The 10,698-nt window shown below is 36.8% G+C and overlaps 1 long non-coding RNA gene across 1 annotated transcript in view; it reads right to left on the bottom strand.

The window, feature by feature from the left end:
- LOC136839639 (uncharacterized) overlaps positions 1-8,626 on the bottom strand; it is a 251,738-nt gene extending 243,112 nt beyond the window's left edge. The window contains exons 1-2 of the long non-coding RNA XR_010853425.1: positions 8,492-8,626; positions 3,477-3,543 (exon numbers count right to left, since the gene is read on the bottom strand). This is a non-coding gene — a long non-coding RNA (uncharacterized lncRNA). The remainder of the gene's footprint in view (positions 1-3,476; positions 3,544-8,491) is intronic.
- Positions 8,627-10,698: the final 2,072 nt, after the last annotated feature.

Raw genomic sequence — 10,698 nt, 5'->3', positions numbered from 1 at the left:
CTGTTAAGAACTGGACATTACTATATTTATTTACGGTAAATAATCATTCTTTTTTTCTCGAAATTAGTAAATGCTGTTTCTCTAATCTAAGCTGATGTCTAGAACATCGAATCAAAATAATGAGGAAATAAAAGAATCATTTCATTAAATATTAAGTGATAACTCCAGACCCTACGCCTTCCTTCCAATTGCAATATGTTTTCAGCAGCTAGAAGTTTCTACACAAAATCAAGGAAAATGTTATCTTGCAAAGGCGTTTTCTTTTCATCTTGGGTTAAATCTTTCCGTTTTTCCATCTGAAATCTTTTCAATGGAGGTTTTCCATTTCGGGGAAATAACGCCTTGAAATCATTACTTACGGGGCACATATAAAATATAGTTTTATTGAAAATTTCTGTCTCTTCCCACCACCTCTCTCTCTCTCTCTCCCTCTCCTCTCTCTCTCTCTCTCTCTCTCTCTCTCTCTCTCTCTCCCCAGGAATGTATTTAGCGTTCACGATCCTCCCTTCCTCCTAGAACTGTCTAGACACAGCCATTTATTTACTTTCCAAACTTTCAAGGGGCATCAAGTCGGCCAGGATAGATATATAACTTTTAAAGAACCACTGGGTTCCTTGAACGAAGCATCCTACATCTCGGCATTCTTTTCGTCTTAGTTTCATACATTCTCACTCCTCTTGATAGCCTTCTATTTTGTAAGCAAAAAGAAAAAAAAATTATTTTGGTTGTAAGCCATTCTGGTCGGTAAGTCGTAGGACACCGGGGGGAAGGAGAAATTAGGAGGATATGAGAAAACCGGAGGGGAGGAAACAGGAAGAAAGGAGGAAACAGGAAGAAAGGAGGAAACAGGAAGAAAGGAGGAAACAGGATGGAAAGAGGAAACAAAAGGGAGATAAGAACCAAGAGGGAAGGAGAAAACAGGAGGAAAGAGAAAAAAGGAGGGAAATAGAAAATAGGAGGGAGGAGCAAACAGGACGAAAGGAAGAAACAGAAGGAAGGGAGAAAACAGGAGGGAAGGAGAAACAGGAGGAAAGGAGAAAACAGGAGAGAAGGAGGAAATAGCAGGGAAGGAGGAAACAGGAGGGGAGGAAACTGGATTAAAGGAAGAAACCAAAGGGAAGGCGAAAACAGAAAGGAAGCAGCAAACAGAATGAAAGGAAGAAGCAAGAGGGAAGGAAACAGGAGGAAAGGAAGAAATAGGAATAGAGGAGAGGAAACAGAATTGAAGGAAGAAACAAGAGGGAAGAAAGAAACAGGATGGCAGGAGAAAACAACTGTGAAGGAGGAAACAGGAGGAAAGGAGGAAACAGGAGGGAAGGAGGAAACAGGAGGGAATGAGGAAACAGGAGAAAAGTAAGAAATAGGACGAAAGGAGGAAACGAAAGAGAAGTGAAGTACGGAACAGAACTGGAGGAAGAAACAGGAGCGAAGGGGAAAAAAGGAGGAAACTGGAAGAAAGGAAGAAACAGGAGAAGAGGAAACAGGAGGGAAAGAGGAAACAGGAAAGAGGAAACAGGAGGGAAAGAGGAAATAGGAAAGAGGAAACAGGAGGGAAAGAGGAAACAGGAAAGAGGAAACAGGAGGGAAAGAGGAAACAGGAAAGAGAAACAGGAGGAAAGGAATAAACAGGCAGGAAGGAGAAAACAGAAGAGAAGGAAGAAACAAGAGGAAAGGGGGATACAGGAAGGAGAAAACAGGAGGGACGGAGGAAACAGGAGGAAGAAAGAAACAGGAAGGAGAAAAGAGAAGAGAAGGAAGAAACAAGAGGAAAGGGGGATACAGGAAGGAGAAAACAGGAGGGACGGAGGAAACAGGAGGAAGGAAGAAACGAGAGGGAAAGAAAAACAGGAGGGAAGGAGGAAACAGGAAGGAAAGAGGAAACAAGAGGGAAGGAGAAAACAGGAGGGAAGGAGGAAACAGGAGGAAAGGAAGAAACAGGCAGGAAGGAGAAAACAGAAGAGAAGGAAGAAACAAGAGAAAGGGGATACAGGAAGGAGAAAACAGGAGGGACGGAGGAAACAGGAGGAAGGAAGAAACAAGAGGGAAAGAAAAACAGAGGGAAAAAACAGGAAGGAAAGAGGAAACAAGAGGGAAGGAAAAAACAGGAGGAAAGGAAGAAACAGGAGGGAAGGAAAAAACAGGAGGAAAGGAAGAAACAGGAGGAAAGGAAGAAACAGGAGGAAAAGATGGCGTTGCAATGAGATAGAAAAAACTGAACTGAAATGACAGACTTTTCATATGCTAGTTATGGCTACGAAGCTGCATATCAATACACCTACTTTTCACACGACACAATAAAACCACATCTCCCTGACACGTGGACTTTAGTAAAGAAGACATTAATACGTTATTAATTCGTAAAATTATTCTAGGAAGAGCGTTTCTTATAAAACGGTAAAATGAGAATACTGAAAAATACTTTGACATAATCGAGGTCAGGTAAACACCCACACACCCATTCGAGCTGCAAACGTGTTCCTGCCGCACGTTGCCGCACATGTGTACACGTGCCTTCAGGCAAAGAGAAAGGGACAGTGAGCGAGATACATTTCGCAACAGATTTGGCTGCTTCCCCCCCCCCCTTTGTCTGTCAACGCCAGCTCTTGCAAACCCCTCATATTTATCTAAGACAACTGACAATGTAGTTTCCTCTAAATCCAGTGGAAATGCAATATTTCATGGGAGACCTGAGTTCCCCTGGAGATCCGAATGACTAAATACTGAAGGAATCTCTCTCTCTCTCTCTCTCTCTTTAAGTGAACGTCTGGAAGTCCTGCAGTTTACTTGGTTATCAACGCATTCTACAATTTCCCAGTAAAATTTGCTTTGCCTTGAACGGAGATATTGTGGTTAATGTCAGTGACGTCTAGAGTCTAGTGTTCTTTATATTGCTCAAAATATAACTGGTACTGAATTATAATATGTTAGGACAAGTGTTAAAAAGTATTCAACCTTTTTTACAGTCAGTATCGTATATCTCATCTTCATAAATCAGATTCAGTTTTGGAAAATTTTGCGTTAATTGCAATATTCATTTAATGTAACCAAATCAAAATGTATTGCATTCGTGATTATGAACTGTACAAACAAATCAGGCAACTGACTGTTTTCGGATGCCGCAAACCTCCACTAAGTCTAAACAGACGAACAAAGCATAAAAACACCTAACAAATACAACCTCAATGGCGGACATAATTAAAAGATCCATTACCTTCTAAAGGGTTCACACAGATCATAGATCGCCAAACACAGTTGAAAATTATCATCCTAAAAGCTTTCAGTAAAATTTCGAGGTCATGTACCTCGTCTATTTCCACAACTGCTGTAGAAGCTTAGATTCAAAGATCAAAGAACCTGTTCAATTATGCAATGTTACGAAACAACGAAACAATCCACTTGCTTACAATAAATTTCACTGCAAAATTCCTACTTGAACACAAAACCAGACCAACTTCTTTATCTCATTTTGCACTTACCTAGATATATCTGCTGATCTCTCATGTACTTGATTCGGCCACAATGACGACCACGCCCGGAAGGAACCTGAAAAACAAAAGACGATTCCTCGTATAAGTTTGATCTTTTCTGGGAAAGGAATACTTCTAATTCATTACCAACTCCTTCACTTCAACCACAACTAACAGCTATCATTTCTGTTTATCAATCAATGACTTTCTGGCTGGCATTTGACAAGGCCTTTTGAAAACCTTACTAGAATACCAAGTTTAACTTGATTATTTGCAATGATCGGTAAGTAAGTCTCATACAGGAAGCTAACATCATTCATTTATATATACTGTATATATATATATATATATATATATATATATATATATATATATATATATATATATATATATATATATATATATATATAAAACTTACTGTTGTAAATAACCAAGCAAAACTCAGCATTCTACTAAGGTTTTCAATAGGCCCTCTCAAATGCCAGGAAAAAAAATTATATTGATTGATAGACACAAATAATATATATATTTAAATAAATAGCAACAGTTTGGTAATGTCAATTCTCTCCCACAAGTTAAATGAAAGAACTTACAAAATGAAAGGGACAGGATTACATAACAGCCATTAAAGTAATTCATGGTTCTTTTCGTTAGAAAAAGTTATATGCTTGCTCATTTTTCTATTTAATCATAATTTTTTTAATTGTTCTTCTTGACGTCATTCTGTCAAGAGGTTTTTATATAAAGCTACTACATTTTCGATATTTCTTCTCCACAGAGCTTGCTAATGCAACAGAATGTAACCGAGTTAATCTACCATCTAGGAGAGAGAGAGAGAGAGAGAGAGAGAGAGAGAGAGAGAGAGAGAGAGAGAGAGAGAGAGAGAGACTGCTCATTATCTTCATATTGTGAGAATTAATATGTTCAATTATTAAAACGTGCAAAAGGGTAATTGAAAGTTAACAACTTGAGAAAACTAATTAGGGTTTCCTCAAAGTACGATGACAATCGCCAAAAACAATTAACAGCCACTGCCATTAGAAGTTCGAACGAAAATGACGCGCATTCAATTATCTCTGCGTATTATTTCGGAGTAATTTTTACTCACAATGCTGAACGGACCATTATGGCTCTATGGAAGGGACGGATAAGAGCCATCTCTCTTAGAATGACAATTTCGAGGTTATTGTGCATAACATTTTAGTTTGCATCTCTAAAGTTCAGAGGTTTCCTGCATATTGACCGGCAATTATTAGAAAAGCCATCACGAGGAGATAGGAGTCCAATGGTACTATCAAACTGTAGAGACAAGTGTCAAAAGATGAAAAAATATTTTTCTTTCACGATTAGCATCCGTTATTTTTATAACGATTGGCCGGCATTAACGATAAGAGGCTTCACTTAGATGCACTGCATTATACTCGCTACTCTAGTCCTTTACTTCATTTATATAACTATCTGTCTTTACTGTATACAAAGACATTTGCTTCTCTTTCTCTCTGCAGTACTGCAAATGGAACCGTTCTTAATGTAAATGGAGTTGATGTTGCAATAGGCTAGGAAATCAGTGCGTGGATGTATAAATTGCGAATGAAATGAAAAAATTTCGAAATGTGATTCAGAGAGAGAGAGAGAGAGAGAGAGAGAGAGAGAGAGAGAGAGAGAGAGAGAGAGAGAGAGCAGGGGAGGGGGAAGGCACGAAGTCATGGAGACCAACCTAGTTCTCTGAATTCCCCGATGATTAATAAAGCCTGATATCAGTCCCTTTGAGAGATTCTGATTAAGAGTTGGACAATGGTATAATCGAATAATGTTTTTTCACTAGCCACAGTTACTTTTAGAATATTTTTCATGCATCATTTTAATTTCTTTGACTTCGCATTTCTGTATATAAATACTTGTATATACAGTAGATTACTGCTGATTTATCGTTATTTCCTTTATTCGTCATTCTTACTTTCTATTTTCCCGGCCTTGTACTCTTCAATTATATTCCTGGTAACTAACTTCAATGACCACACCACCACTAAAAAAAATAAAAGGCCTTACGTGACAAAACTAGGATAGAGGGTGGAGAAAATAACAAATAAATCGTGTAAAATAAACAATTGGTAGGTTGTTTCATATATAAGCAGTGGTACTAAACAGTACGGAACGTGTCTCTGATAAGGACCAATTTTCTGACGTGGTAGTGGTACTAGTAAGTAGGGAAACGTGGGATGTTCGGAGATAATGTGGCATATGTGCCTGCAAGTGCTGTACTATAGTCTGCTGATCTTTCATCGGAATAGTTGTCTTCACTAACAATTAGTCACGGCAACACTGCTCATGATATCGGCTGCTGATTTGTTTAATTTTCCATCTTGTTCGAATGTAAACAAATAGACTTAGAATTCCCACAAAGTACTTATTTATATGGAAGACACGGGATTATACAGTACACAAAAAGTGCAAAAATAACTTTATTGACTTACTACAGATATACCCGGGCCATAATGACGTAAAAACGAAGTACCAGTAAGAAATATTGGTAAACTTATATAAAACAAGCACAGGAGAAGGAGGGCGTGACTTTCAGATTCAGAGCTTCGGCTGAAACAGAACAGCTGTTGCTTTTATTCCAGTGTGGCAGTCTTCACTTTCGAAAAAGTTCTTGTTTTTAATAAACAATATATATATATTACACGAGCATCCTTTAAAATGTGAGAAACTATTGTAAAATATGCCAAAAGACTTGACTACATAATATTTTTTTAATAGGGACTTATAGCTGACAATCTATATAATCGGCAATAGTACTGTACTGTAGGCCTACACTTATGTCATTGCTTCGGCTTGTTACGATATCTTAGAAGTATACATACCGTTCACACTACCAGTGTCTAACATACATGCTTCAGTTACCTCTATCCTTTTTATTCATATTTGCTTTTAACAAAAAAACTCATTAAGCCGTGAATAAAACTAAAAAATACACGACGGGCTCGGTCAAGACCCACAAAATTCCTCGCCATTCCGAATTTCGCGTACTTCTTATAGTCTTGTTTCAAGCTGATCTCAATGTAACTTTCCATTTATTGCCTGTTGTATGAAATGAAGTAGAAATCACGTCATAAGAACAAAACGGGTTAGACTTGCCTGTTCTATGAAATGAAGTAGAAATCATGTCATAAGAACAAAACGGGTTAGACTTCTAGTTTACACGGAGGGGAGGGCAATGCTACAACAGCTCTTGACAACTCTGGCGGGAGAACACAGAGAACTGGCTATTAAAAAAGCCGGGCTGCATTTTATGGAAACCACGAGTTTATTGTTGTAAAACATATTGCAAAAACATTGATTTTTTAAGATAAAAACTATGCATCATCAATGTGATTATCCTACATGAGCCTTATGAAGCTAAGCATTCTAAATGCTTTCCCACTGACGCTGAGAGAAGCACCTATTTCCAACGGTTTTTGAAACACGTTGCTGCCTTTGCTCACCTTCAGCAATTTATTGGCCACTAACCAAAAAAAAAAAAAACTTTATAAAACGTCGTGGAGCTGTGACGTCGAGTATCGGTCTATCATTTTGTTGGCATCGATAGACATTATTAGTAGGCGAGGCTGGGTTGAGGTAAAATCAACATAGGCCTAGGTACAAGAACGCTTTCCCCCTTCTCTTTACTGAATACAGCATAAGCTTAATCTCACTGAAAAGTATTTGTTAATCCAAATAAGGGAAATTACAAAACTTATCAATGGAGGAGCATGTAGAGATGTGTTTTTAAACGGTATCCTGATTTTACCTAGAACCGGGTAACAATAATGAAGGTTAGATATTTGTTGAGGAAAAGCTCAACCTAACTGAAAATATTACAAACTTTTCGATGAGCATTAACTTATGAAAGGGTGTGGTATATTCTTTAATGTTAACATTTTTATATTAAAAGCACTGGATTTTGTCAATTGATCAAAAGTTTGAAAAAGAGTCTAGGCCTAGACCTGCAACAAGATGTTTTAAGACAATGAAATCGTCGTTTCCTCTCTCTCTCTCTGCATTTGCTTGTCTCTCAGTCTAGCCTCTCTCATTATCATTCGTAGTGTTATTCTCTCTCGTGTCCTTCGTCTACAGTTTCTCTCTCATCCTCTCTACGCGGGCAGTACAGTACACCTCATAGTGTCACCATGACCATATGTAAATGATGTTAATTTTTCGGGGACAGAAGAGTTGAAACAGAGGATAGGCAATACAAGATGTAGCAGTGATAACAATCAGTATACTTTGTAATAACAGCCATTATGGCAACATGATTAAGGCATGAGCTGTAATGCTGTATTCAGGACTATCCAAGCACATCATAGAGCGGAAACAATACAAGTATTGATAATAAATAGTCCTCAGTTTTGCTGTTGTTCACCGGACTCACTTTTTCGTAATTCTTTCCAGGTGTCTGTTAACGGAATCAGTACCTTCACGTCGCTTTTAGGGAGTGAATAACAGCAACATTTGTAACGACTACACAGCGTAATATATTTTGCAGATTGCATGTCACTAGTAAACACTAAAAGTAACTAGGTCCCGTAACATTATCCTAAGGAATAGCAAGCAAGATGAGTCTAGACTCACCAATGGAATTACAAATAAGAAAGAACATGTTGATGTAGTCTTAGTAATTTTTCGGAAGACTCAAGCCAGCCATTTCGAAAGATGCCAGCTACCCATTTTTGCATGAAAAACCCAAAATGGTTTTTCATGCAAAAATGTCTAGGAAATGATAGGGCACTAAAAGAACCTAACGTAACCTAGGGGTGTTTCCTGGTTATAAATCTGCCTTATTAGCTAGGGAGGGGGTGGGGGCCGGTATTGACATACCTTGTAAGTCGTAATTTAATTGTTTTTCTCTGTTATTAAGCATTTGCGAAGGTTATGTATTGAGAAAAATTTTTTTTTTTGATGTGTTTTACCGAAGAAAATTATAAATTATCAAGCGGGAGGTGGCTGGAGTCTTCCGAAAAATAACAATGGTCTTTAGTACTTACCGTAAAGCACCAAGTTCTGAAGTATATAAAGCCTATGGTTAACCAGTTGTAAGAATCACTAAAGTCGATTTTAAGATACAGCCAAGCGTTGCTTGATTGTCACACTACAGATTAACCTGCCGACAGTACACCATCCCACCTCCGACAACTACAATGCTGCCGATTTAACAAGGCTGGCAGATTCCACACTAGGGAACCTGACTCGCGGTCTCAGACAGTTGCCAGTTATGTAATATAATCGACTTTACCAATGTTATTTATCTTGATTTTTAAGTACTCAAAACTTACCGGCATGAATTCCTAGTTAGTAGTTTTTTTTTTTTTTTTACTGATAAATAAGGATAGACGCTGACCCTTTCTGAGTTTAGTTCATATATTGTTTTAACATTTAGTTAGATTTTCATTCCATTGTTTTTAGACGAGAGGGTAAAAGAAACAAAACTTCTCAACGGTGGTAGAAACTCCTTTAATCTGATGATGAAAACTGAAATGAAACTTATTTACTTTGACGATGAAAGAGTTGAACGAAACTCCTTTAACAGATGATGAAAAAGTAAAATGAAACTTATTTAATTTGTCGATGAAAAAAGTAACATGGGTCTTTTACAACAAGTTTATAGCTATTACAATAAGTTAAGTAAATATATTGTACTAGAATGCAATATATATATATATATATATATATATATATATATATATATATATATATATATATATATATATATATATATATATATATATTAAGGCATCTTAATTACATCTTCCTAATGAAACATAACCGTGAAATTATAATGATGTTCAATCCGGCATTAGTGCATAACCGTGATGACTAGACCTATATCTTGGGTTAACTAACACTGTTGGTTATATGCTCGCACATGAACTTAAAAAAATAATTGTCACTATTATATCACTGCAATTACACAACTGCATCCCTTTCATGAAAATATTTTGAAGCTGCAAACATAATAGTAAGCGTCGGTGTTATAACTGCCTTATTTTGCAGAGTAAGGCAAACTGACAACGTATCTTAGTTAATTTACTTGAGAATTTAATGGCCACTGCGTTATAAGAGAACAAAATTGAAAGTTACAATATAATGCCATTTATCGTTGTTATTACACATTCATTCATTTAGGGCAATGTCAACTGACAACGAATTCATGAGCTCTGTCATCTATAGACCAGGCCTATAATTTTTACTAAAATCTTACGTTATACGAATTAAAGTTATGAAATCAATAAAACCCGTTCCTATCAAAATTTTATGACACTGTGGCTGTAGAATAATCAAACTGATTATACACGCACATCAATCATTTTCACATGCAAAAATTGCAATGTGTATTGCAAAGCTGTAAAGTTCACCGCTGAAAAATAATTTGCTACCAAATGGTAGTATGAATGTCTGTATATATTTCTTAAAATCTTTAAGAAAATATACCATGAAAACAAGTAAAATAAGAATACTCAGTAGTATTATGAAAAAGAGTAAATGTGGATTTTGTCGAGGGCAAGATTAAAAATAATTTAGAATAACTAACTCATGGTGGGTTTATCTAGATCTTGGTTCGCATATGACTCAACGGTCAGCGTCATGCAGCAGTAGCTGATAAACATCCAAACGCATCCACAAATTAAAAAGAATAGTATTAATACTTATTCTGATATACATTTGTTGTGAGACTTACATAAAAGAATAGTAAAAAATGTTCATAACTTATCATTAGATTTTAACTAGCATATACTTTCTAAGTAAAAAGTGTGGCAATTTTTATGTGTGGATTCCACACTCCATGCCTGATCACAATGTGGACAACATAACATAAGCCGTATTAGTGACGTCATTTGTCATTTCCACACTCCGGCAACACTGTTCTGCAGTTCTCAGCGTGGTCCGTCGTTAATAATGTTGGGCTTCCACTATTAACTGTACAGTCTTCTTTCACTTTTCAAATCAGAATATTTTTTATAAATATTATTATAAACACTTTCCATAATATTCTACTTTTACCGTTTTAATAAAATGAGAAACTGCTAATTAGCAACTCTGCTTTAAATTTCCACACCAAGAGACGGGGACGCCACACTTCACGAGACCACAGTGATTGCAAATTTCCCCATGGACATTAAAATTTCAAGGTTTCGTCAATCCCGGTTTGATGTAAGATAGTAAGACAAGTACCTGGTTCTTTCTTGCCTGCATA

This window comes from Macrobrachium rosenbergii, chromosome 6, assembly GCF_040412425.1.
Source record: "Macrobrachium rosenbergii isolate ZJJX-2024 chromosome 6, ASM4041242v1, whole genome shotgun sequence".
Taxonomy (NCBI): domain Eukaryota; kingdom Metazoa; phylum Arthropoda; class Malacostraca; order Decapoda; family Palaemonidae; genus Macrobrachium; species Macrobrachium rosenbergii.
Note: the sequence above shows the minus strand (reverse complement) of the source record. Positions and strands in the feature narration are given on the sequence as shown.